This window comes from Equus asinus, chromosome 26 (assembly GCF_041296235.1).
Source record: "Equus asinus isolate D_3611 breed Donkey chromosome 26, EquAss-T2T_v2, whole genome shotgun sequence".
NCBI lineage: Eukaryota > Metazoa > Chordata > Mammalia > Perissodactyla > Equidae > Equus > Equus asinus.
Window position 1 is genome coordinate 27,063,012 of NC_091815.1, and position 27,358 is coordinate 27,090,369.

A 27,358-nucleotide genomic window follows, 5' to 3' on the forward strand; every position below is an offset into this window, starting at 1 on the left:
CAGGTAATATTTTTATCTCTAAGACTCCTGGTACTCCTACATAACTGATTATATAATTTCTTGAGTATTTTGGTTTAGTTTTATAGATTAGGATAAGGAGACACCATTTGCAAATCTCTGTAACCTACAATATGGCAGCAATCTCTTATGGAATCTCGCAAATTACACTATTTAGGGAAATGTTTCTCATATTCTCAGATTTCTTGAGGATTATCTGGGGAGCTTTTTGAAAATCCCTGGACTCAATGTGCTTATGGGCGAGCCTGAGATAAATGGGGCTGGGGTGGGATTTCGTCTCCTTCTAGTGAGAAGAGCTGCAATGTGTAGGTAAAGGGCATGAATGTGTCATTCTAACATCAGGAAACAGGAAGATTAAGAGTGATCCAATCTGCAACATGAGCCCTCATTTATTAGACGTAGAAGTCCTAACTATGAATCTTTTCATTTAAAATAAATACTTGTGACATGACAATCAAATTCTCTCACCTTGAGATTTCACATTGTGTAGAGGCCCATCATACACACACACCTCAGGGAACCTACAGGATCTCAGACAGCACCAGGCAGCATCAGGAGCAGAGCAAGGAGTGCAAATGACCCACAGGATGTCCCTGGGGCGTTCAGCTCAGAGGCTGTCCTGAAGGTTGACATGAGACTGGGGGTGAAGGCTGGGGCCTCAGATGGGTAGAAGGTCTGTGGAGTGGAGAAAGGACATCAGGGAGATGAGTACTAATGTCCAGGGAGGGCGGCTCACTATTCCCAACAGAGAACACATCTCTCTGAAGGAGCTGTGCATAAAGAGGGTCCCGGCCCAGGCTGCCAGTGCCTCAGCCCCAAGGCCAACTCTGCTTTAGGGTGGGATATTTTCAGTCTGTGACCAAAATGGGTGGGATTGAAGTTGAGGATGACATCAAGGGATTCCTATAATTCCAGACACAAAAGCCTGTCCTAAGAAATAAGAAAATATCCATGCATTCTCTATTAAGTTCCAGGGCCCGCACTGCCCACATATAAATTAGCAGGAAGCTCAGTCATTTCCTCAGTTCCTCCCTGACACATCCACTTGCGGACACACAGGGTGGCTCACATTTGTCCCTGCCTCTCTCCTTTGTTCAGCTGCTGCCACAGCCTGGCAGATGATTGATAATCACGGTGATAGAGCCCGAGAGCCAGGTCCCATAGCTGGCCAGGGAGGCAGGATATGGCCTCCAGACTGCTGGGGAGAGGGGGCCATAACCATTCTGAAGATCTGGGTGTACTGAGAAATTTGGGCACTCAAACAGAGCTACTCAAGTGTGATGGGAACAGAGAGTTGATGTAGGACTGGCTCAGGGAACAGAACAGAGGGGCCTCAGCCGGAAGCACTGAACTGGGAAGTTCTTTAATCTTTGCAGGGAAAAGGCTGGATTTCCAGAGGAAATGACTCAGCTTCAGCAGCTGTAATGGCTGGGCACTCCTGTCTGTCCACCATCTATCCCTCCTCCCTGCAGGAGTAACAGCCTCTCCTCACTTCCACCTGCCCAAAAGCACCTGTGCCCCTTTATTGTCCAACCCTACATGAGGGAACTCTGGGGTCCGTTTCCTTCACTGCAGGGAGAGGAGGCCAATTTACCCACAGACAGCCCAGCAATGGTGCCCTGAGAGTTGGAGTTGGACAGGGCCTCACACTTCCAGTGTCCTGGGTCCTGATTTGGAGTTGATGGTGAAGCCGAGACACCACCTGCTCCCTCAGGCCCTGAAAGAAGCTGTGCCACAGTGAATGACATTGTGGGGGACTGGAATTGGCCACCCCAAGATACGTCTCTTTGGCATGAGGATTACTTTTGGCTGATTACTTTTAAAAACTGCAGACAGGAAAGAAGCTCTGAAAAGTAGAATTTACTTATGCTTTGTTAAGAGACATTTACATTGTAAAGGAAATCTCCATCTGTAAAGGTGTCTACCTCTCTGTACCAGGAAGGAGGGATGACCTTATCTCTAGAAACTCTTATCAATGTGGAAGGCAAGGACTCAAGTCTGCATAATAACCTAACTCTTGTTTACTGTACTTGTGTGGTAATCTCCCCTGATCGACTCCTCCCACCCTCATATCCACCTTTGTCTTTAGCTGAAGGTGATATTTAAAGTGGTGGCTTCAGCCACTTTGGCGAGTTACTCAGGTTGCCTGAGCCTCCCCCATGTAAACATGTTATAAAGCTTTGTTTAACTTTCTCCTGTTATTCTGTCTCATGTGAATTTAATTTGTTCTCCGGCCAGAAGAACCCACAGCAGTTAGAGGAAATGTCTTCCTCCCCTACAAGATTTCTTCTGATTCTTCCCAGTAGAAAAACTCTTGAAATACCTGGGAGGACCAGTATCCTACTGTGGAAGGCCCAGTCTGGAATATTCCACAGCAGCCTTGCCAAGGCCTGTGTGCACAAATCCTAAGTGATACAGCCTTCATAGCCACAAGTTCATGGCTGTTGCCCCCAGTGCCCACACCTGGGCATGGGTATCTGGGCCCTGAGAGTCCAGCCTTCACTGCCAACTGTGCTTAGAATCATCCATCTCTCCAGTGTCTAGGGCCCTGGGGTTGGTTCCAAGTCACCAGTCCATGCTGCCGCAATCTCCAATGGGAAGGTCTTCCCTGGGGCCCCTGATGTCTGTCCCAGGGGCTTCACCCAGAGCAAATCTAAGAAGTATTTGAAGGCTGGGAGCTGTGGCAGTAAAAAACATTTGTGTTTGTCTCAGGTGATGGAAAAATGTCCATAGGAGCTCAAGGAGGTGCACGAGTGCCCTCTAGTGGACTGTACCTGCTGGAAGAAGAGCAAAAAGGGGCCAGGGGAGCTAAGAGATTAGGGCTGAACTTGGACAAAGGGCACATTCAGGTTCAAAAGGAGGCATATTTAGGGGTGATTAACTTATGGCTGCCTGTAGTTCACCATCTGGAAGACTGGGGTTTTTTCAAAGGGTGTAACCACAAGTCAGAATGACACACTGGGTTGTACCGCAAAGTCAGATGAGGGAGATACTATAGACATTGAAATGAAAAACTACGTGATGATAAATCTATATGCCATGTCGTTAGACAGTCTAGTCTGATGCTCTTACTATCTTAAGAAATGGCTTAGCAATGAATGCAAAGTCATGTCTATCATTATTAAGAATAAAATTATATCATAGAAGTTTTCTCTTTCTTCAGAACCACATACTTTGGCATCATTCCTTAAGAATGATTTTACACTCAAAAAGTGGATTTTGTCAGAGACTGGCCAATGTCAGGGCCTCAATACCAGCTCCGTGGACTGACAGCACCCTGCCACACAACCCAGGATCCACTCTAAATAAGCGCTTTTGATGATCCCTCATTGTGTGTGAATGTGGGGTCCTTTTTAGTGTTCTTGCCATTCACCCATCTGCTCTCACTCTAGGCAGAATCTATTGTCCACTCTTGGATTTGATACTTAAATTACTGACCTCTATTTCTGTCCTTCTTCCATCCCTCCATCCCAACATTGTGATAGGTCCAAGAGGTGCCTTTTACTCTTCATTTTGAGCGAAGAGTTCTCAAAAACACTTCCCTTCACCTACCTTGAACAGACCTCCACTTGACTGCCATCATCATCACTCAGAAGCATTGGGACACTTTTTTGGTTGTCAGATGCTTTCCAACAACTTGGGGGAAATGTGACTCTCTCCACAGAGATGACCAATAGAAATGGACAAAAATAAATCATGCTAAAACATGAAACATGGTCAGCTTTCACCATTTCCTTAAGTGATAAACTACAAAATCTGACATTAATACTGAACTAGAGAATAAAACATGCATCACAGTTAGTGATAAAAGTAAAACAGTTATTTATGTTTCCTTAAAAGAGCATCCAGTGCATTAGGTTCATTTTCACAATGATGTAAGAGTGTCCTTCTGTCAATAGGCTATCTACAATTTTGTGACCTGGTGGAAATGACTCCACTTTTTCCCTTTAAATGTCAAATACAAAACTAGAGGTTGCTCCTGGGCCCTCTCCCAGATCCTACGACCTGCAACCAGCAGCAGGACAAGCTAATGCCAGAGCTCCCCTGATCCTCAAGACAGCAGAGGTGGCTTGGGCTGTCCTTGTATCCTGATGTCCCCACGTCCCCAAGGAAATGATAAGCAGGTGCAAGGCCCATGGCCAGATAGTCCCAAGCTCTCATTGTGGCTCCATCTGAACCATCACCAGAACCCTGTGCTCTTTACCTCCAGCTGCTTCCGGGGACATGAGGAAATTCCAGAAGCCAAACACCTGGTGGAAAGCACTGACTCAATGCTCATCTCTCATGAGCAGTTCCTGGGTGTACCTGGACCCTGCAACTACCCTCCAAGATGTCACCAGACAGACCCACCAGTCCCCACAGGTGGTGGGCCCCAAGGCTTGCAGGTACTTCCCCACAAGACACTTTGATCTCATCACCTGGCCCTTCTCTCAGATGCCAGGAGCATCACATGGGTGGAGGGTTTGGTTGGCTTGGCACCCAAGAATATCCAGATTCCTGTGCCAGGGAGGCGGTGCTGAGGCCTCAGGAAGAGCTAGGATGAGAGACAGAGGTTTGATGAGGAACCTGCAGTGAGAGCCAGAGGCAGAGGCAGAGGCAGGGTACAGGCCACCACAAATAATCTCTGATGATAGATAGGCACATTGGGTCCCTTTCTTGGGCCCATGGGGGACTCTGAACAGAATCCTCCATTCCAGCCACAATGTCTGTGAGGTTGAGACCTGAGCCAGGCCAGATACCTAGCCATCCCTGTCTGTATGCAGTAACAGATGCTTAACAAACACTGTTAAATAGATGAGGGAAACCACATGAGCAGCTTGTTACCCCCATGTGACACTTGCGGGTCTGAGCATGTCCCATGTAGACACAGGGGCATTGGCATCAACATGAGAGGAGGCAAGCAAGCACACACGGCTGTCTCAGAGATGGGACTTTGCCCCTTGTAGAGTCAGGAGGGTGACCGGGAACTCCTAACAGAGAGGCATCATTCCCCATTCAGCCCAGAAATTCACAACTCCTCCCCATCTCTACTTTATGAATGAATTCTCTTCTCCCCAGAGGCCCTCAGCCAGCAGCCTGTGTCCTTCTTCTCCTAACAGAGACCTGACTTGACACAAACTCTGGATACTCTGTTCAGCTAAAGTTACCACCAGAGGAAGATGGAGCCCTACTCCGATCACAAAGGAAGTCAGGGGGTGACTCCCTGTCCCCAAGGCCCATGGTCTGTGGGGACACCTGGTTGTAGTTCCCTGAAGACATCTCACTAGCCCATAGAGGCAGGTAAAACAAGGGAGAATTTCCCATCCAGGATGGGACAGGAGAACCTGGATCGGTGTTTGCTTCCACCTCTGAGGGGATAAGGGTCACACGGGGCCTCTCCTCCCTAACAGAGAAACCCATTGGCTCCCCTGGTTGAGTCTCTATGTGGAGCTGCTCCAGGTTCTGGGACTTGTGAGAACTAGAGCAGATGACAACAGGGACACAGATAACTCAGATGCAACACCCCAGTGTTGTGATGGGAGAAACACAGGCCATTCTGGGGACTAGCCCTTCAGGCCTTGAGATATCCTAGGGTGCATTGAAACCTCAAGAGATGACTCACCGGGTCTTTCTTTTGAACCTTGGGGGCAGAGAGCTCTTCCTAAGGCAGCACATTCACCAGGCAGCACAAGACACTGGATCAGTAATCCACTGGACAATGTCTGTCCTCTCGCTGGGTTCACCCTGCCCTGGGATGGAGCTGGGAAGCCTGGGACCCACAGTGACAGGACCCTGGCAGACAGGTCTCTCAGCCTGGAGGTCAGAGCCCACCTCTGTTCAGGGCTCAGGGCCAGTTCACACCCTCTGAAGCCTGATCAGTATCCCTGGTACACCCCCTGACATTGGCTGCAGGTCTCCTCATGCCCTTTGGGGAGTGACATTGGGACACACAGACAACTGGCAGGGAATTAACTCATGAATATGGCTTTAGCTAAGGAGGTAGAGAAGGAGCCTGATTTCCATCCCTCTGTCCAACAGGTCCTTCTGGTCTTGTCCTAACTGGTCCCTGCCTGGTCTCTCCCACATTCCCCTTCTAAGTGCCACAGAGCACTCTGCTCTGTCAGAGGGCCCTGTGCAGCTCTCCACTCCCTGCCTGGCACCACCCATGGGGAAGGCAGGGTGACCACAAGAAAGTCAGCCAGGCAGACGACAGGGGGGCCCAAAATAGTCAGGGGGCACATGGACAGGCTCTGAGCCACAGCTCAGCCAACAGACATGGAGAGGGATGGTCTCCCGAAACCTTTCCCCAAGGACCAGGGAGCCCACCGCCACCTGACCTACCACCACAACTGTCCTTTCACCCAGGACATGCAGGAAACCTACCCCTTCACACCCAGGAACTTCAGCTCTTTCTTAGACACCCATACTGGGTCTCTGTCCCTAGAAGCAGAGTCCAGGCTGTTGACACCGGAGATGAAGGGCAGGTCCCCTCAGCGATCATCACTCAGCTTGCCCCTTTTTTACCCCAAGAGTCATCTCTGTGACCTTCCTGGTGGGAATAAGTCCAACCTTCCCAGAGCACTTGAGGACACTGGGAAGACTCTGGTACCCAGATGGGTTTCTGGGTCACAAACACAAATAATCCTCCAGGTTTGAGGACTCCTGGGTCTCTGTTTGGTGCTGACAGACCCCAAGGCCAGGACACAGCAGAGACCAATGCTGGGGTGGGTGGTTCATCCTCCTAGGGGACAGGGTTCTCCCTCAGCCTTGCCATTGAAAGTGTACTCTGCAGGCCAGTGTGATCAGCATCATCTGAGAGCTTGTTAGATGCACACTCTCAAGTCCACCCCTCCCCTGCCAGGTCAGAATCTGCATTTTAGCAGGATCTGCAGACCCTCCTTGTGCACAAGAAAAGGGGATAAGCTGCCCCACCCCTCACATCATGGAGTCTCAGCCTGCCAGGCATCCACGTTATCAGGGAAGCTGCTAAATTAGCCTTTCTAAAGTGTCGCTTGGACATTCACCATCTTTATTAACTTACACAGGTGATTCTGATTCACAGTGGGGGTGAACTCCCTGTGGCAAGAGTTCCTCATGTAGCCCCTGGGCTCCTGCTCTGAAGGTAAAAGCCTGACAGGGATTAGAGTAGGGAGGGTGACTGTGCACTGGGACCCTGTGGGGACTGCCCAGGACGAGACTCCCTAGGCTTCTGCTTGTCCAAACAAGGGTGTGTGTGTGTGTGTGTGTGTGTGTGTGTGTGTGTGTAAATGGATGAGAATCACTGCTAAAGAAGGCAGAGGATTCAGCAGTTACCAGGGAACAGAAATGTAGTTAGAAGAGAAAGAGAAAGAAGGGGATGAGGGAGGCGGGGATGAGGGGACAGAAAGGGAGGATCCTTGGCAGAGGCCCCGCCCCTAACCCATGTGACTTGGTAGGACTTCTGCCCAGGGAGAAGGCCCAGTGCAGGGGAAGGAAGGACAGCAGAGTTGACCTGTTTGGGCAACAGTGCTTGTGAGCATTTCTGGAGTCAAACTTCTTCTCACAGAGGAAGTGACAAAGCAGGCAGCAGACACCATGGAGACTCCTTCAGCCTCTGTCCACAGAGGTCATGTCCCCTGTCAAGGACTCCTGCTGGCAGGTGAGAGGGGATGATACCCTGAGGGTGGGTGGGAGATGGGAGAACAGAGACTGGCTGGGGTCTCCTGGGGAGGACAGGGCTCTGAGAGGGGACAGAGGACCTCTGTTTGGACCTGAGGAGGGAGGACATGGAAGCAGAGTAGGATGAGGGGGAGAGGGCTCAGAAACAGGAAATTCTCAGTGAATTGGAATTGGTGAAGCGCAGTAAAACCTCTGTTACTGTTTATTTCCCAACTTATTCATCAATAAGTTTTGAACTTTAAAAACTGATGAAAATAATAATTTATGTGAGGAGACGCAAAAACAACAATAAAAAACATAATCAGGAGCACTACACATTGTCCTTGCCTACCACCTTCAGATATTGACAAATAAATACTAGGAAGTGGAGGGCTCTGGGAAAACTCATTCATTCATCCACAGGTTTTTGCAGCCTCTTCCAGGCACTGAGGGAACAACAAGATCAGACAAGTCCCTGCCCTCAGGAGCTCACATTCCTTGGGTAGGAGGACAGATAAGCAAAGAGATCTAGAATGTGATGTTAGGATATGACCAGTGTCATGAAGGGAACAGACCAGGGAAAGGTCATAAAGTGAAGACGGAAGTCTTTAGAGCAGTTTGTCAGGGAAGGCATCTCCCAAGGATGCTCCTGAGAGGGATCAGGGCTCAAGGGCAGTGAGGGAGTGAGCCAAGCAGACACCTGGGGAGAGTATTAGGAAGAGAGGTAATACCAAGTTCAAAGGGGCTGCAGTAATGGCAGTCAGGCTGCTCACCTTGACCAGCAAGAGACACACAGACACATGAACGTGCACCAAGTCTAAGAGATGAAGACACCTGCTTGGGACCCAGGGACTCATCTTTCCATCACAATACGTAGGTGGTCAAAACAAATAATCAATAACCAATCTGCAGATTAGAGAGATATTTAACAAGCCTATGTGAGGACTAACCTGAAGGTGTTCGATTCCCCAGGGAAGAAAACACTCCAGGGAACCATGGTTTACAGCATGGTTATATACCATTTCAGAACAAAGAACATATATCAAGTATGACAGGAGAACATTTTTTTTAAGTCACAAGGAGATGTTTAGCACGTACGCAGCAGGTCAACATGTCCTTGGTTCTCTTGGAAGAAAGATTATCATCAAAGAGGTACTGGTATCGGAGTCATAAAAGGGAGACACTCATCACTGTCTTTACAGAGTGCATTCTTTGCTTTGGAAAATGTTTGAAGCAGATGTGCAGTGCATGGGCAGAGGGTCATAAGTCAGGCTGCTCTGGGAAAAACAAGTTTTACTCAGAATCAGATTTAAACCAGAATAGCTTCCCCATATACCTCAATATGTGAAAACTTATTATTATTATTAATTTCAACAAGGTCTAAACATTGATTGATCTCTCTCTCTTCCCTCCTAGTCTTACTCTCAACCATCTGGAACCCACCCACCACTGCTGGATTCAACATTGAATCAGTGCCATCCAAAGCTGTTGTAGGGACCGATGTTATTCTCCTTGTCACCAATCTGCCTCAAAATCTTTCCGCCTATATGTGGTATAAAGGTGACAGAGTAGAACCCAAACTTCACATTCTATCATATGCAATACATACATCAAAAATTACTTCAGGGCCTGGATACAATGGTCGACAGAAAATATACGCTGATGGATCCTTGCTGTTCCAGAATGCCACCCAGGAGGACACAGGATATTACACCCTAGAAGTTGTAAAAAGAAATTTCCTAATTGATATGGGACTTGGACAGCTCCACATATACAGTGAGTGATTCCTCTCTGACCTCTGGGTGTTGGGATGGGTGAATTCTACTTCACACACACAAGATTGACAGACCTGGCCTGTGCGTACATTCCCCTCTGCATTATGTCCCCTGTGTGGATTTCAGCATTTAGTGCAGGATATACACAGTGGAGACAAACATTAAAATAGTGGATTTCCTTTCCTAGGATCCAGACCCTGCAGCTATTCCCTGCAGAGAAAACAAACAGATGATGAGAGTAACTTAGTAGAAGGAGATCAATCTCAGTCTGGCCCCGTGGGACAATCCCTGGGATCATGGCCCTGAGAAAGACCCTGCAGGGCTCTGTCAGGGCCCTGCTGAGAGGCTTCCTGGGATTCTCACAGAGAAGCCCAGCTCAGGAAGACCTTGCCCAGACACCTGTCCCAGGGCTCCTGACTCCAATGACCGTGGGGAGCCTGTGCCAGGGTTGGGTTTTGGCTTCATGGGCAAAGCTGACTGGGAGAAATGATTTCCTGGCTGCCTGAGTCCCAAGGCTTCTGAGATGGTCACCAGCCAGGGCTGAGCCCTAAGAGCCACATCTGGGCAGGGGCAGAACCTGATCCTTCACCTGAAACTCAGCATGGAGAGCACAGATGGACAAGGTCCCTAGGCCATTAGCTGACATCCCTGGAGGACTTAGGACACTCCAGAGTAAGGTCAATGCCCCCAGCAGAGGACCAGAGGAGAGAAGATGCTGCTGGCAGCTCTTCATCCATCAGGGATCAGGCCCAGGGGAATTATCTCTTGTAATCAAACAATAACAGATGCCATTCATAGGGGAAGCTCCTCTCTGGCAAGATTTAAGTCAGGGACTATGAATATTTAAAGGTCATTCACTGACAACCTGTCGGTCAAATATTTATCCTACTTCATTGAGGAGAAATGAGGCAAAGGGAGATAAAGTCCCTGAACCAAGGTAAAATAGATCATGAGCAGCAGACAGGAGGACTGTCTGCAGCCACTGTCCCATCCTCTGCTTCAACAGGGGCCGTGTTAGGTGTTTGTGGACCTCAAGACCAACTGTCATTCCATATCCTTTCTTCTTAGTTGTCCCCAGCTCAGAGGGAGAGAGTCTGGTCTGGGGAGTGAGAGCAAATGGAGAATTCATGCAAGTTTACTCTAGAACTAAATTACCTGCATCAACCATCAAAGTCAGTGCAGGAATGTCTAGGCTGCCGTCTCAGGTGGCTGACCCAACCTCCCTGCACTGGAATTGAAATCAGTTACTTTCTTGATGTGTTGGTGTCACTCCCACTGGAGGATAAGGGAAAGACATTGACATCTCACTCCGCACTATTCACCTGCAGCCAGCACCTGGCCCATGTGTAACAAACTCTCATTTGCTTCAGATGGAGGAAGGAATGAATGGTGAATAAATGAATGAATGAATAAATGAATGATGCAAAATCTCTTCAGAGACTGGAACCTGGATGCAGAGTCCTGGAACTTCTGGCCACACAGGACAGGTTGCCTTACCCTCCAGGGGCTGAGGCCCATGGTCAAGTCTTTTACTGCTCTCTAGAGAAATAGGCCTTCCTGAAATTGGTCTGAGAGCCTGGAGTATTAATCATAACTTCCCATATAGAAGAATTTTAACTTCTCATCAAATTCCTATCACATAATCACCAAACACAAATGGTCTATGAGGGCCATATTTGCAGCAAGTTCAAGCTCCCCGCTTTCCATCAGTCACTCTTCTGCATTTTCATATGTCCACACCTGCCCTCAGCAGAGACAGAAAAGACCTTAAAGACTGAGGACAGAGATCAGGTTCTGCTGCCAAAGCCAGGAAGCTCCTTCCTGTCCCCTCACTCTTTTCTGGATAATTCCTTGGACTCTATCATTTATTGGGTCACTGGCTCATGTCAATTACAGTCACCTAGATCAGATCCACATCTTTTCCCTGATCCCTGAGTACCCACCTGACTGCCATGCTTGCTCCTGGTCCTCATGTGTTATTTGTACTAAAACTCCAAATCCATCATTACCCATCTCTAGGAGAACCTTGAAAATGGTGCCTCAGAGAACACACAGCTTACTGAGTGATGGAGGTGTGCGCAGTGAGAAGGAATGGCCACGCAGTCAGATGGACACTGAAGTACAAGGAAACGCGTGGAGGGTTGGTTGGGGTGTTCTGGTGGTCTCTGATTCTCCTCCTCCATCTTTTCTAAACTCTGCTAACATATTGACACTTGAGAAAGTCCGTGCTTTCTCCCAGACATAGAGCATGCAGCCTTACACTCTCTGAGCGCTCTGATCTTCATGCATTTGTCTTCATATACACAAACCTACCTTACTCTTTTATGGATTTGGGTTGGCTGAGATGTAAGAGATGCCAACTTTGATTGAAGATTCCTGGGAGGATTCGCGGTATCATACAGGGTAATGGTCTCTCTGTTAATCTGCACAGCAGATTTACCCAGACTTGTCATCACAAGCAACAACCCCAACCCCGTGGAGCATAAGGACCCTGTAGTGTTAATGAGAACTTGAGACTCAGAACACCACCTACATGTGGTCAATCAACAGTCAGATCCTGGAAGTAATAGGTCATATGGTATTCTGTATAAAAGTTTTTGAATAATTGCCATACCAATTTCCACAGTAGCTGTGTCATTTTACCTCCCTGCCAACAACGCACAAGGCTTGCAATTTCTCCATATCTTCCCCAGAACTTGTTTTTTGTTTTTTTGATAGTAGCCATTCTAATAGATATGAGGGATTATCTGATTACAGTTTTTATTTGTATTTCCCTTATGATTAGTAATGTTGAGCATTTTTTCATGTGCTTATTGGCCATTTGTATTTCTTCTTTGGAAAAATGTTTATTCAAGTGCTTTGCCTATTTTTCATTCAGGTTATTTGGTTTGTTGTTGAGTTTAGGAGTTCTTTGTATATTCTGGATATTGACCCTTTATTGATATATAATTTACAAATTATTTTCCCCCATTTCACAGGTCATATTTCAGTCTTTTGATTGTATCTTTTAATGAACTGAAATTTTTCTATTTTGACAAAGTCCAAGTTACCTATTTTTTCTTTTTTTTGCCTATTTTATATGTCATAATCAAGAAATCATTGTCAAGTCCAATCTCAAAGCTTTCCCCCTACATTTTCTTCTAAGAGTTTTAGGTCTTACTTCAGGATTTGATCCGTTTTGAGTTAATTTTTGTGTATGGTGGAAGGCAATGATTCAGCTTCATTCTTCTGCGTGTGGATATCCAGTTTTCTAAGAACATTAGTGTCCTTTCTCCATTGAATGATCTTGGCTCCCTTGTCAAAATCATCTGATCATATAATCAAGGCTTTATTTCTGGATCTCTATTGTATTCCATGATCTAGGTTTGTCTTTATGTCAGTGCCACACTGTTTTACTTATTTAGTCCTGGTGGTTAGTTTTGAAACCAGAAAGTGAGAGTCCTCCAATTTTGTTCTCCTTCTAAAGACTGTTTTAACTATTCAGGGTCTCTTGAATTTTAGGTTAGGTTTTTCTATTTCTGCAAAAATTTCATTGGGATTTTGATAGGGATTAGATAAAATATGTAGATAGTTAGGAGTATTTTGGCATCTTAACAACACTGATTCTTCCCATCCATGAACATGGATATCTTTCCATTATTTGTGTGTTCTGTAAGTTCCTTCAGAATATTTGGTGGTTTTCACTGTACACATGTTTCACCTCCCTGGTTAAGTTTATTCCTCACTATTTTATCTTTTTGATGCTATTGTAAATAGAAGTGTCTTAGTTTTTTTTTGGATTATTCATTTTTATTCTTTAAAAATGTAAGTGATTTTGAGTGTTCATTTGTCTCCTGTAATTTTACTGAATTACTTTATTAGTTCTAACAATTTTTGTGTGGGGGGTAAAAGCTTTAGGGTTTTCAACATATAAGAGTATGCCTTCTGCTAAAAGAGATCATTTTTTTCTTTCTTTCCAATTTGGATGCCTTTTATTTCTTCTTCTTGCCTCATTTTTCTGGCTAAGACCCATCTACTATGTAGAACAGACGTACTGAAAACAGCATCCTTTCTTATTCATGATCTTAGAGAAAAGTTTTCTGTGTTTCACCGAGTTTGATGTTAGCTATGGGCTTTTCATTTATGATCTTTGTCATATTGAGTAGTTTCGTTCTCTTCCTAACAGTGCCTGTCTTTTGATAAAACTGTAACTACTTTTGTTTAGAGATTTCCTTCACTGTGATATTCAATCTACAGACCTGGAAATTAATGTCCAGTTCAGATTGAGAAATCCTTTAAATTAGAAGCTTTTCAGGTCCCAAGGTTGTGAAGACTGGCCGGGGCCATCCCCAGTCCCTAATAAATTATTTAACAAGAATAAAATACCTTCTCATTTTATGTAACATTCCCTTGGCCCCAGAGATGGACAGAGCTGGCGAGCCTACCTTTCCCAACACAAACGGAAGTGCATATAGTGAATGTGGCCTGTTCTTTTCTGAAGTCAAAGAAAGTTCTAGGAATAATCCGTGAAAGCTATGAGAGAAAAGTTCCACTTGATAATGAGGTTGTATAACATGTGGGATGAGAAGAGGATTCTGGACCTGAAACTATAGAGATGTCCAGGGGGACAGTTCAGGGGTAACCCTGGGGTAATCTGGGGATCAAAGGGGTGGTGTGGCCATCTCCTTATACATCATCACCTGAACAAAGACACTCATTGTTCTGCAGGTGTCAGGGCCATCCTTTGGACCATCTTTACAGAGCTTACTGGCGCTCCATAAGTGGCTGAGATCTCTAAGTGAGGAGCATGGCCCCAGGGCCCAGGCCCACACTCAGTCTGTCACTTCCTCTCTTTCTCCACAGAGCCAGTGTAAAAGCCCTCCATCTGAGTCAGCATAGGACATAAGGACCCCAGTCACAGAACATAAGGACCTTGTGGTCCTGACCTGCCTCACAAATGTTACCGGGATCTCCATCCAGTGATTCTCCAATGACCAGAGTTTAGAGCTCACAGAGAAGATGAAGCTGTGCCAGGACAACAGCACCCTCACCACACACATCATCAGGAAGGAGGAAGCTGGGGGTTACCAGTGTGAAGCGTCAAACCTTGTAGGGTCCTGCAAAAGTGACCTCCACAGACTGGATGTAAAATATGAGTCTGACCCTGTGGCTCTCTTACCCTTCTCTATGTTATCAACTCGAATAAATTTTTTTTCTTATCTATAAAATATCATTTCTAATGTGCTTTTTAAGTAGAGTTGTTGTGAATAATTGATGATGAAGATGGAAAGTCCTTAGAAGACTTGCATTGAGTCCATAAATGCTCAGAAATGTGCACTGACGTTGTCATTATTGTTGGCTTAAGGTCACATTCCACTCCAGATCCCAGCTCTTGTTGGTCTCAGTTGTACCATCTCCACAGTGAAAGGGCGGGCAGTGGCTGTGCAACAAGTGCTGGGAGCCCATGATAAGCCCTCAGGAATCACGGCTCTATCCCTCCTCCAGGGAGAGGTGTGGATGGCACCTGGACTGTGACAGGGACAACAGGAATTGATAGGAGGTAAACATTGCAGGTACAACATTGATCTTTTACTCTCTTTCTGATTCCTCCAAAGAATTCCTAACATCTTCTCAGGTATTCTTATTTTCATGACAATACATTTATTTATGTAGATTCAGTAAGACTCTGCCATCCTTGTTATTAGAATATCATTGGAAACCTTGATGGTACAACCACTTCTTTTACTAGTTGAGAGTGATGCCCATGGGATGAGATATGACCCCACATTTTAAGGAGCTTAGGATGCCTCGATGGGTATTTTGGAGATCTGGAGAAAAGAGGACATCGCTCAAAGCCATAGAGACTGCAGGTGAGTACTGATGTCCAGGCTTCTTAATGTCAAAAGGCTGTTAAAATCCCCATATGAGGTTCCTTAGGAAAACCGGATTAGAAGAAACTGTGGTGAGTCTGCAATCCCACTGCACCTATGTAAATAATCAGGTCAAATTGAGCGAGAGCAGTCATGTTTTAGGATCAAGAACACTCTTTCTTGGAGATGATCTTTGATGAAAAGGGAAGCACCTGTTAGAGAAATGTTTTATTTCCATGGAAAACCTCAGCAAACACAGCCTTCTGATGATCAGATTCTGGCCCCATTCACTGTCTGCTGTTTTGCACCTCTTTATAAGTTGCAGGGAACTGATGGAGATGCAGACTGGGTCTTGCCTGATAGAGATGTAGTTGCTTTTCCCTCCTACTGTGCAGAAAGCAGTTTTCTTATGAACTAGAGGCCTAATGTTCCCCTCAGATCACTAAACTTCAGACAGTTCTTCCTGACAGTAGGCCCCCGGCCTCCATTTTCTTAGAACATTTCCTTTAGAAATGTAACTGCAATCCATAATTTCAGATTCTTCCTCTGCCCTTTTGAAATATATATATGTCTCCTTAAAATTTTCTTGCCAATTTTAGATTTCAAGGAATGTCTTTCTCAAGAGCCTGGGCCCATCCTTTTGAAATATAACCCTCCTGGAAGATCTTCCTCCTACCTCCCAATCTGTGGGCAAGGGCAGGAGCCTAACGTCAGTTGGTCCTTTTACAATCAGGATGTAAAATTACAGGAATTATGAGAACTTTTACTCTTCTTTTCAGTAAGGCTGATTAGCAAACACAAATGGCCTCAACTTTCCTCTACCTGATCTTAACACCTCTGCAGCCTTTCATTTCAGGGATTGAGTTCAACCTCTCTTCCTCTGTTGCATTAGTCTTGAATAAAGTCTCTCTGCCTCTTTAACTTTATCTGGCACAAATTTTACTTTGACATTACCTACCTGTAATTAGCTGATCCTGTCATCCTGCACACAGTGTCAATCCTTATCATGTTTTCAAATCCTCAAATTTCTTTCCTTATCTGGCTACAATCCTCCAAATGAACATTTCCAAACTTTATGACCTCCCTCCTTTATGACTTGGCATCCACAGCAGATGACCCTATTGCCCAAAACCTTCTGTGGTCCCAGTTTGGCTTCTACCTGGCCTTTGTCCCCAAGATCTGGGAAGTATTGTGAGGTAACATCCAATGGCTTGATAGAGACAAGGAAGGAGACTCACCACACTGGTTGTAACTCCAACAGTGTCCTCATTCCACACACCTTTTCATCTTGTCTTCAAGGGAAAAGATCATGAAGATTTCTAAAGATATTCTGTCTTTTAAAATGCAACACCTCCAGTAGACAAGCAGGTCCTGCCAGATCAGTGACACCCACATCCACACAGGACCATCCTGTCTGGGGTCCTCTCCAGCCTCGGGCTCAGGCCAGACATCTATGTCCTCATTTCCTTGCTTTCTTTGTTATTTTTACAAACTCCACGTGCCTATTATAAGGAGAGTCCACAGACAAAACCTGGGAAATGCTAAATAGAATCTACATTCTGGTTCTGTTTCTTTTCCTGCTCATTTTTGTGTCTGGGCTATTTGGCTGTATCCTTGGAGACCAATGGTGGTGTGGACTGTGGGTAAGCAGAGATGGACATAGAGGGGTTGCATGGAGGCATGGGGTGTACATAGAATCTGTATGAGAAGCAGTAACACGTGCATGGGGTTTTGGGGTATTAGGCATGATCTGGGATCTAGTGGGACCACGCAAGAGGGATATTTTGGGCACCCTAGGATAGGGTGAGTTTTCAGAATGAGAGGCTGTTCTACCTTTTTGGGGGAAGCAACTGGAGCTGGTGCAGTGAAGTTGAGGGTGCCATCCTTCCCAACTTGGATGAGTGTGAGGGGTGAGACATAGGGTTGGGGAAAAGGATAAGATTTCTTGAAGACTCAGATTCATGCCCTCATACTGGGGACAAGAGGGACTGTCAGATGTACAGGCTGAAGGAGACATGAGACAGAGGAGAATGGAGAGAGGGAGCTGAGCATCCAGTGGGGGCTAAGAATTTGGAATGTGATGAAAGATTAGAGGACATAGGACACCATGAGCACAGAAGACTTGTGCTAAGGGCATCTGGGGAATCAGATCAAGAAGGGAGTTTGACCACGAGGTAGTCAGACTAGAAAAGGGATCTGGAATGGAGCCTGGGGGAAGGTGATAAAAAGCAGGGCCAGGGTGGCAGTGAGGACGAAATTGAGAGCCAGAGTTTTCTCGTCTCCTGTTATGACTTGTTGAGACATGTTCAGGTTGCTCTCAAAGCCTGGGAGCACTGTAGAAAAGCCATATCTCATCCTTGTACACTGAGACCTGCTTCAGCTGAGTCAACAAGTGAGCCATGTCCTCAGGGGATTTGTGTGTGTGTAAGGATAAATGGGAGCCTGGGGATAGGTAAGGGACTGGCAGATATGAGGGTATGGATTGGGGGCAGAATGAAGTTGGAGTGTGTAGAGACTTTTCCTCTTTGTTGACTAATCAGAGTGAACTTCCTGTGAGCCAATAGGTGAGAGCTGGTGACAGGTGTCAGTGAGGAGTGCCATGATGGTCTGGGTACTTGTCCTCATCTAATCCAGTGTGTACCACTTCCATTTCTGATGCATCTGCTCTCCCCACCTGACCTTATGTTGTTGGTTGTGATAGAACCCAGGTCATGATGAAGCATTCTGCTTTCTGGTCACATTATGTCCCATGTTCACACACTCTGTCTCTCCTGAGACCTAGGAGCATGTCATGAGCTCCTTTTATGTTGCTATAAAAGGCATTGCCTTGCTCCAGAACCCTAGGAATCTACATGGAATTATCTTAGTAGCTTCTATCAGAGGCTTCACAAAACAGCTTTCATCCATCTAACGTGGGCTGGATGGAGGTACACATGCAGGAACTTGTCCTTTACTCTGGAGAGTGTACCCAGCATGCCCCAGAATACTGGAGCCCTAAAACTTTCCCATATGTAGCAGATCCCTGAATGGTCACAGATGTGGATGGCCCTACACCCCATGGAACTCTCATACTTTGCTTAAAGCATTGATTACTAGAGCTTATTCCATCATTGATGTCATTGTCTGTGACTATCAATATCAGCAGGCAACCACTTCCACCTTTGGAGCACAAGTGTCACATTAAGGCATTCAGAATACTTGCTATTTCTTGTTCATCATTAGCAGGAAAGCTTATAGTTCTCAACATTCAGTACAATATTAGCTGTAGGTCTGTACATTTTTTATGACGAGTTTGGCATGGAATTGACTTGGAGGATGAAAATATCCATTTACTCTCCTAGGCAGATCCACCCTCGTGGGCTCACAATCTGTTCAGTCACTTAGAAGGGCCTGTGGTAGGGTTAATGTTATTTTTGACATCTTGAAATTCTTCATGATTTTTGAACAAGGTGCCCTGATTTTCACAATACATTGACTCCTGCGATTTATGAAGCTCGTTCTGCCTCTGGGAGTGACCATGTGTGGACTGGCTCCCTTTGGGAAAAAAAAGCTTGATACCATTGACTGGTGTACTTTGAAATTTTGCCACCAGATGGAAGTACTACCACAGGGTAACCTGGAAGGTTGGGAAGAGAGACGTGGAGGAATTTGGCTTTTTCTACTCTATTTGTGTCATGAGATGTCTCTAAATGTCCCCTGCCACCTCACACCTCTGTAGCTCGCAGAGGGAAGATTCTCCAGACATGATGTGCTTCAGAGATTCAAGTTTTGGACTCCACTATCCAAGGGGAAACAAAGAAATCACAGCTAACTGGCTCAAATGTGAATAGCATTAAGTAGACAATTAAGTCCACAGTGAATGTTGCCTTTGGAAAACCCTGGAGAGAGGTGGATGGGAAGGGAGTATGCTATAGTGACGAGGAAGAAAGGAGCTGAGTCCTCATCTTCCAGGAGGGATGACCTTAGATAATGCCTGAAATTGAAAAATCAGTAAGTAGCCTCAGAGCATGTTATTCAGAGATGGCTTTGGCTCCATTCAGAGGAGTTGATATTGTTTGGGGTAGATCTCCTCAGTGTGGCCCAGACAGGAGAAGCCAGGACCTTTCTGTGATCATTTTGAACAGAACACAGAGAGACACAGAGGTCATCACAGCCAAATCCAGTGTTGTCATAAGTACAAGAAAGAGAACATCCAAGAGGAGGGAGCCAGGACTAGTTTTGCTCACAGTGTGAATATCAGGAACAGAATAATAATTTCATCGTTTGGTTGCAGTGGGCTAACAACAAGTTAAAATCTCCTTGGGGTTGTAGGTCATTCACATCAAAACAATATGGCCCCTCTGGACAAGCCTTACACACCTGATTAAGATTCTTCCAAGAAGCCCAAAAGTCTTAGGTCTTCATCCTTATGACACATGGTGAGGACTGGCACTGGCATGTTCTCTCTATTTTTTTTTTTTTTTTACATCAGGAGCACAGAATTGAAAAATTAGAATCCTTGGTTCATGACCCACTGTCATCATCAGTCCATAAATTCCATGCCTTCATTTATTTTTTAGAGAACTACTACTTATTTAACAATTTTATTTTTACTTATCTATTTGGAATCAGACTCTAGTTACAGCTTCCAGAAGATCTCCAAAGGCAAGATTGGAGGGTTGGCTCACTAAGGAAGCTCTCTCTACTTCCTGGCTAAAAAAACTGGGAAATCAAAACCCTGTGCTGGTGCGACAGAACCTATGCAGTGTCTCTGGTAGAGACAAGCCTGCTACCCACTGGTTCCATTGCCCTGAGCTCTGGGAGATGCTCCACCTGCATCTCACAAGAACCACTTTCCTCTACCACAATGTGATCTGCTGTCAGAGATTCCAGGAGCTGCTGTCCTCAGCTTATGAGGCGGTCATGTGTTTTTGAAAAAGATTTGAAGAGTTGAATCAAAAGGGTTGAAAAAGAATGTGTTAAGTCAATCTGGAGTGTCTATCATGGTTATCATGGGGCATCTCCAAAATAACATGTCCACAAACAAGATCTTTATTCCCCCACTGCCCAACCTGATCCTCCCAGAGTATTCCTCTTCTCAGTCAGGGTCAACTCCATCCTTCCCGGGGCTCAGGTAGAAAATCTTGGCATTATCCTTGATGCCTCTATTGCTCTCACACTAATCTCTAACCCACATACAAATTCTACAGTCCACCTACAGAATGTAAATCGAATCCAAACACTCAGGTCCAAACCACTACCTCCCTTATATGGGGTTATTGTGATAGTCTCCTACGTAGTCTTCCTGCTGCCTCCTTGTCCCACCTTCTCTTATCTATCTCCTCACAGTAGAATTTCTGAATCCTCAGAGATGAATTCTTTTAAAGCCCAAAGAGATTATCCTTTTTCTGATCTAAGCCCTCCTGTTGCTCACATTTCAATAATACAAAAATCTAATGTCCTCACCACAGCAGATAAGCCCAGCTTAGTGCTACTCACAGTGCTGATTGGCAACTAGACAGGGAGTTTCCACCAGAAGGTCAACTAACTCAGTGCTTTGGTGGAGAAAGTCTTGCAATGAAGAAAGTGTCGGCTGAAATAAACAGAGAACTTAGTAATGTAGTTGGTCTACTTTATGGCCCAAGCTCTTGGCTCCTTCTCCTTGCAGATCACCCTTTGAGGAGCACTGTCCTGCACAACCTAGTCCCTGCCTACACTCTCATGTCATCCTCGTCATCCCATCTGTTGTGGTCACAGTGGCTTCCTGACCCTCAAACATGCCAAGCAAGCTCTTGCCCGAGGGCCTTTTCACTGGCTGCTCCCTCTCCCTAAATAATCTTCCCCCAGAGACATTCACGACCCTCTCTCTCTTATTTTAGCCCCCTCTCAAATGTCACCTTGCTAAGGGGTTTTCCACTATGTAAAATAGAAAGACTTCCCAACCCAGCCACTTCCTGTCACATCCACTCACTTTATTTTCCTTTAGAGGACTTACCGCCATCTGTACTACGGCTTATTAACTTACCTTGATTGCCTCTCCTTCACTAAAACATCAGCTCCCCAAGGCCAGTGACTGCCTCTCATATTTAATTTTGTGTCCCCTACAGCCACTATAAACCTGTACAGAATGTGTTTGTTGTTCAGAAAAAGGATTGACTCATCTGTGATCAACTGTATGCTGTGAATTGAGTGCAGTCACTTCAATTTCACCGTCTGTAAAATGTGATGATTCCAGCCCTGTCGTCTTGTAGGAATCATGCAGGATGTGCCTAATTCCTGATATCTGTTACTCTGTAACAAAACATCCCAAACTTAAAATTGCTCCATGTCTGACGCGATGAGGGACCTGTAAACTTTATAAACTCCAGTCATGATAAGAGATGATAAATTTGTGCACAGGAGAGACAGAGGAATCAAATCTGGGTAATGTTCTCTGCAAGAGGAACACCAGGGTCCCTGTGGAGGGTCCACCCTCCTGGCTTTCTATGCCTTTCCTCACATCATCTCTGTGGCAACCCTGAGAGAGGCACACAGTTCTCATGGTGCTTTTACAGAGAGGAAATAGAGACTTACAGTAGTGTTGTCACATAACTGTGACCTTGTGAAACAGTGAGACTAGTCTTTCCCTTATCTGCACAAACACACACACATTAAAATATGTTAGACCCATGGATTAGCGTCTGGCCTCTTTTCACTGAATATCGTGTCTCTGAGATACACCCAAGTTGACGTGCGTGGTCTTATATCTCACATTGTCATTACTACAAGGTTTTTACACTTTCTCATGAAACTGATTAAAGGCAGAATTTGTTAAAGGTAGGATCATTGAGTGTCTATGGGACATGATCTGGATTTTTTGAAAGGAAAATGTCATCATACTTTTAAAAGCATGCTATACTTTTCAAAGGTCAATATCTTTACTGTTAATAAGGAGATATGTTCATTTCAATTTCGATAAGGGCAATCTCATTACTCTTAAAAAACTGAGTGTTTTGGCGCCACCTGGTGGCGCAGCGGTTAAATTCACACGTTCTGCTTCGGCGCCCCAGGGTTCACCGGTTCTGATCCTGGTTGCAGACATGGCATTACTGGTCAAGCCATGCTGTAGCAGGCATCCCACATATAATGTAGAGGAAGACGGGCACGGATGTTAGCTCAGGGCCAGTCTTCCTCAACAAAAAGAAGAGGATTGGCAGCTAATCTTCCTCAAAAAAATAAAATTAAAAAACTGAGTGTTGTATTTTTAAGGAGCTAGGATTATTCTATCTTTTGAAAGGGCCATATAATCTAATTTCAATAGATGCCTTCATTAATTAGAAGGAGCAATATAGTGTCATTTACCTAAAATTTATGAATATATTTTTGTAAAACTATTATTTGTATTAAAGATAGGGCAGTTATATGTTTAAAGACAAGATGATTATGAAACAAAACCATGAACATTACCTTATAAGCTAGTTTATTTAGAAAGTATGAGAAAGTTCATACCAGATAAGCATAAATTAGCAAAATATAACAGCTAACACCTGAGTAACCACCCAAGTCAGGAACTAGTTCATTGTCAGCTTCAGAAGTGCCTCTGGGTCCAGTCCTGGCCACAAGCTCCTACCTTGAACCTAGAAGTGACGATTCCTGAATTCATGGTCATTCCCATTATTTCCCTCACAGTTTTCCCAACTACACAAGAATCTAGAGATTGGCATTAGGGTTTGTCTTCTCAAACTTCCATTAACCAGTATCACACTCCAACTGCCAGGTTCTCTTGAATCTTTTATTCTCTATTAGGTTGTAAGTTTCAAGCCTATTGCAGTAAAGAGGGCCCGTTCCCCTTTTTTCTCTTAACTTTATTTTTATTGTGGTAAAATAACATAAATAAAGTATGCCATTTTGACCATTTTGCAGTGTATAATTCATTGGCATTAAGTACATTCACAATGTTGTGGAACCAGAAATATTACTTCCAGATGTGCTTTTGTCTTTTAAACATTTCAAGTTGTTTCATTTGTGTAGCTACTGTGCTCATTTTGTAAGTAGTAATTAAACCACAATCATTGCTTTTGGTTTGCGACTCATCATCTTGAAAAAAAAGTGATACAGCTTTTAACGTTGTTTTTTTTTTTTTTTGGAGGAAGATTAGCCCTGAGCTAACTGCTGCCAGTCCTCCTCTCTTTGCTGAGGAAGACTGGCCCTGAGCTAACATCCTTGCCCATCTTCCTCCACTTTATATGTGGGACACCTACCACAGCATGGTGTGCCAAGCAGTGCTATGTCCGCACCCAGGATCCAAACCGGCAAACCCCGGGCCACCGAAGCGGAACGTGCGCACTTAACTGCTGTGCCACTGAGCCAGCCCCCAGCTTTTAAAGTTTTGATGACAAACTGGTTATACAGAACTGGAGCCATCATGCCCACTACAGATACAGGCAGCCTCTCAACTAGAAATTAAACATCTGGTTTATGAACAGCATTGACTATTTCCTTGGCCACATCATTAGTCTGTTAGAGTTGTTGAATTGTAGGGCTTCTTTATATATTCTAGATATTAACCCCTTAACACATTTATGATTTACAAATACATTTTTCCATTTCATAGGTTCCTTTTTCACTCAGTTGATTGCTTCCTTTAATGACCAATAGTTTTTAAGCTTGATGTAATCCCACTTCTCTATTTTGCTTTTGTTCCCTGAGCTTTTGGGGTCATACTTAAGACATCATTGCCAAATCCAATGTCAGGAGCTTTCTCCCTGTGTTTTCTTCTGTGAATGTAATAGTTTTGGGTCTTATATTTAGACATTAATCCAATCTGAGTTAATTTTTGTACATGGTGTAAGCTAAGGGTCCAACTTCCTTATGTTGCATGTGGATATCCAACATTCCCAACACTTTTTGTTGAACAGTCTCACCTTTCCCAGTTGAGTGGTCTTGGCACTCTTCTCAAAGACCATATACAGTAGAGTTTATTTCTGGGCTCTCTATTCTGTTCCCTGGGTCTAAATTTCTTTCTTTACGCCAGCACCACACCATATTTACTGTAGCTTTGTAAAGTGTTTTGAATTTAGGAAGTGAAAGCCCCCAACTTTGCTCTTTTTCCATATTCTTTGGCTCCTCAGGGTTCCTGGAGATACCATATGAACTTGATGATGATTTTTTTCCCTTTCTGCAAAATATGCCACTTTGATTTTAATATGGATTGCATTAAATATGTAGATCACATTGGGTAGCATAGACATTTTAACAATCTTAAGTCTTCCAATTCTTGGTTCTGTTGTTACCGAGGATGGATTTTCAAAGAGGCAGTTGCTCTGGTTCTCTTTCCTGCAATCTTCCTGAACTCAACCCTCTGGGAGAGTTCACTTACCTCTCCCACCTCATTCTGAGATGACCTAAGGTGAGGACAAGACTGGGGTTCCAAGACTTCAGGTCCCGGGATTGTGTGACGAGGTTAAGCAGTTGGACCTTTTCCCTAATCATTTCATTTTTTTTATCTCTGGTTTAACTATCTATCAATCCTGTGGGTAATGCTCATTCTGTATTTCATCCTCTTTTCTTCTGCCAGTTCAAGCTCAACTGGAGCAATCTTGTGCAGTAAAAATAAGAACCTCCTTCAATAGAAGAGGAGATACCTGTTTAAGAATGTTGGTGAATGGTTCGTTGGACATGTCACTAATTTGTGTATGAGAAATATTCATAATTAATCCATGAGATATGTAGCCAAATTGTCCAGCAGAAATTCTAAAGCTTTATCTTTCATAAATGAAATAACTGAATCACTGGGGGACATAATGAGGGTGTCTGTTAACTTCAGTCCTAGGAATAACTTCAGGCCTGGAGAGTCTGACTCTTCCAGAACCACAGAGCTGCCTTGAGCTTGCATCAGAGGCCTTTGGACAACTGATGGCATCAGAAGTGGTCCAGAGACTCCAGGAAGCATAAAAAGAGGTTGCCAAAGTTTCTTTAGTGCAGGAGTCTCTGACAGAACTAATGGGACTGCTTGTTGATTTTAATTTGGAAGTAAAGTTTATAAATGAGGAATATTGCCATCAGAACCCAAAAGGGGGAGTTGGTGTCAACATGGCAGCATAGGCAGACTCTGAACTCACTTCCTGACACACACAACAAATTTACAACTACTCCTGGAACAATTACCCCTGAGAAAGAACTGAAAAGTGGATAGAAAGAACCCCACAACAAGGGACAGTGCTGACTGAGGTGGAAGAGGCAGAAATTCATTTCTGTAGAGAAAAGATCTACCTTCACAAGCAGTGGTGCTTCACGGCCTCCCAGGAGCAATCCTAATGTACACTGCCTTCCCTGGCATCTGAGTTGGAGAATATTACCACTATAAGCAGCTTTAGGACTCAATATAACCAAGACAAGTGTCATAATATCTCGTTTCTCTGGTTACTAACAACAGTGGGGAATACCCCGAGAGAAGCTATGGGACATAAGGGAAAAAAAAATCTGGCTCTTAAAGGGCCCATGCACAAATTTACCCATTTCAGAATGCAAGTAAGACCACTAGAAAGAAAGGTGCACAGTCCTTTAGCAGAAAGAGACTCACTTGATAGGACCTGGGCACATCTTAGTGAAAGGTGAGACCTCCCCAGGGACTGAGACATTGGTGGCAGCCCTTATTATGATCTAGTACAGGTGTGCTGACACTGATGCTGGCAGATGCCATTGGAGTTCTTCCCCTGGCCTGTTAGCCCAAGGTCTGCCCCACCCACTAGAGCACCAATTTAATCCACTCAGCCAGGGAAGGCAGCCCACCACTGGTCCCATGCAAGAGAAAGCCCTTGGGCAACTTTTCAGCCTGCACAGATGGGGTGTGTGGATGTTCTGCAGCCAGGTGAGTGGGTCCCTCTCTGCAGGGCAGAGTGTGTGTGAGGAGCAGGTGGAGTGTGTGGGGCATTGGTGGAGTGTGTGGGACCTCTGTAATGGGGTGTCTGGGTCCACTTAAGGTGGTTGGGGTGCAGGCACAGGGAAAGACTGAGTCGACAGTGTGTGTGGCCCTGTAGGTAGTGGGGCCTGTCAGCTGCAGAAGACTTGTGCTTCTCAAACGCCACATAGGGGATTGGCCCCACACTCCAAAGCTTGAAACAATTGCATATTCCTGTGCCTAGGGTAATCCCCATGCGGCTACAGTACAGAGAAATATGACAAAGGCCTTGCAGGCTGGAGGCCTACAGCAGTTGTAAGCCCCTGAGCCTAGCAACCAGCCACACTGGGGGCCAACTCACTTAACAGAAAAACTGCAACAGGAATGTGCTATTAGACCTTGCCGCCAACTGTGCTGGAGCTGCCCATGCTCAATAAAGTGACTGAAGTTCCATAGCAGCCACATGCAGCTAAGCATTACAACCAGCTGACCAGGAGGACAGCCTGGCCTCCCTGGGCACCTGAAGGAAGAGCAACCCTGCCACAACAGAAGGACACACATAGCCCACACAGGGGTCACTCCTGGAACATTTGGAACTGGTGACAAGAGGGAAGCACAATGCTGGGCCTCATAAGTCATCTCTTACATAAGGCCACCTCTCCAAGATCAGGAGATGTGGTTAACCTACCTAATACATAGATATACACACAGAGAAAGACTCAAAATGAGGAGGCAAAGGAATATATTTCAAGTAAGGGAACAGGACAAAACCCCAGAAAAAAAAACAAATGAAACAGAAATAAACAATCTACCTGACAAACAGTTCCAACAAAAAGTCATAAGGATACTCACTGATCTTGGGAGAAGAATGAATGAACTCAGTAAGAACTTCAACAAAGAACTGAAAAATATGAGAAAGAACCAATCAGAAATGAAGAATGCAATATTGGAAATGAAAAATTCACTAGCAGGCCTCAATAGAAGAGTAGATGACACAACAGAAGGGATCATCATGAGGCAACCTGTATTTTTTCCAGGTTTAAGAATACAAAAAATTGAGCTGTCAAATGGAGAAGGAGTGTAGATAATCACTCCTTTTGTAATGAGGTTCTTATATAAATTTTTATCCTTGAAGTCCCTGTTTAAGTTTACGTGCGAAATATTAACTATTTACCAGAAGGGTCTGTGGTGTCCCTTTTTATTACATCAATTTATAACCACCAAAAATTTACTTTAATTTT

The 27,358-nt window shown here is 44.9% G+C and overlaps 1 long non-coding RNA gene across 1 annotated transcript; it reads left to right on the forward strand.

The window, feature by feature from the left end:
• The first annotated feature begins 489 nt into the window (after window positions 1-489).
• On the forward strand, window positions 490-26,932 carry LOC106843831 (uncharacterized). Its single transcript, XR_011498605.1, has 3 exons — window positions 490-7,636; window positions 9,052-9,411; window positions 14,253-26,932. It is a non-coding gene; the product is annotated as an uncharacterized lncRNA (long non-coding RNA).
• Window positions 26,933-27,358: the final 426 nt, after the last annotated feature.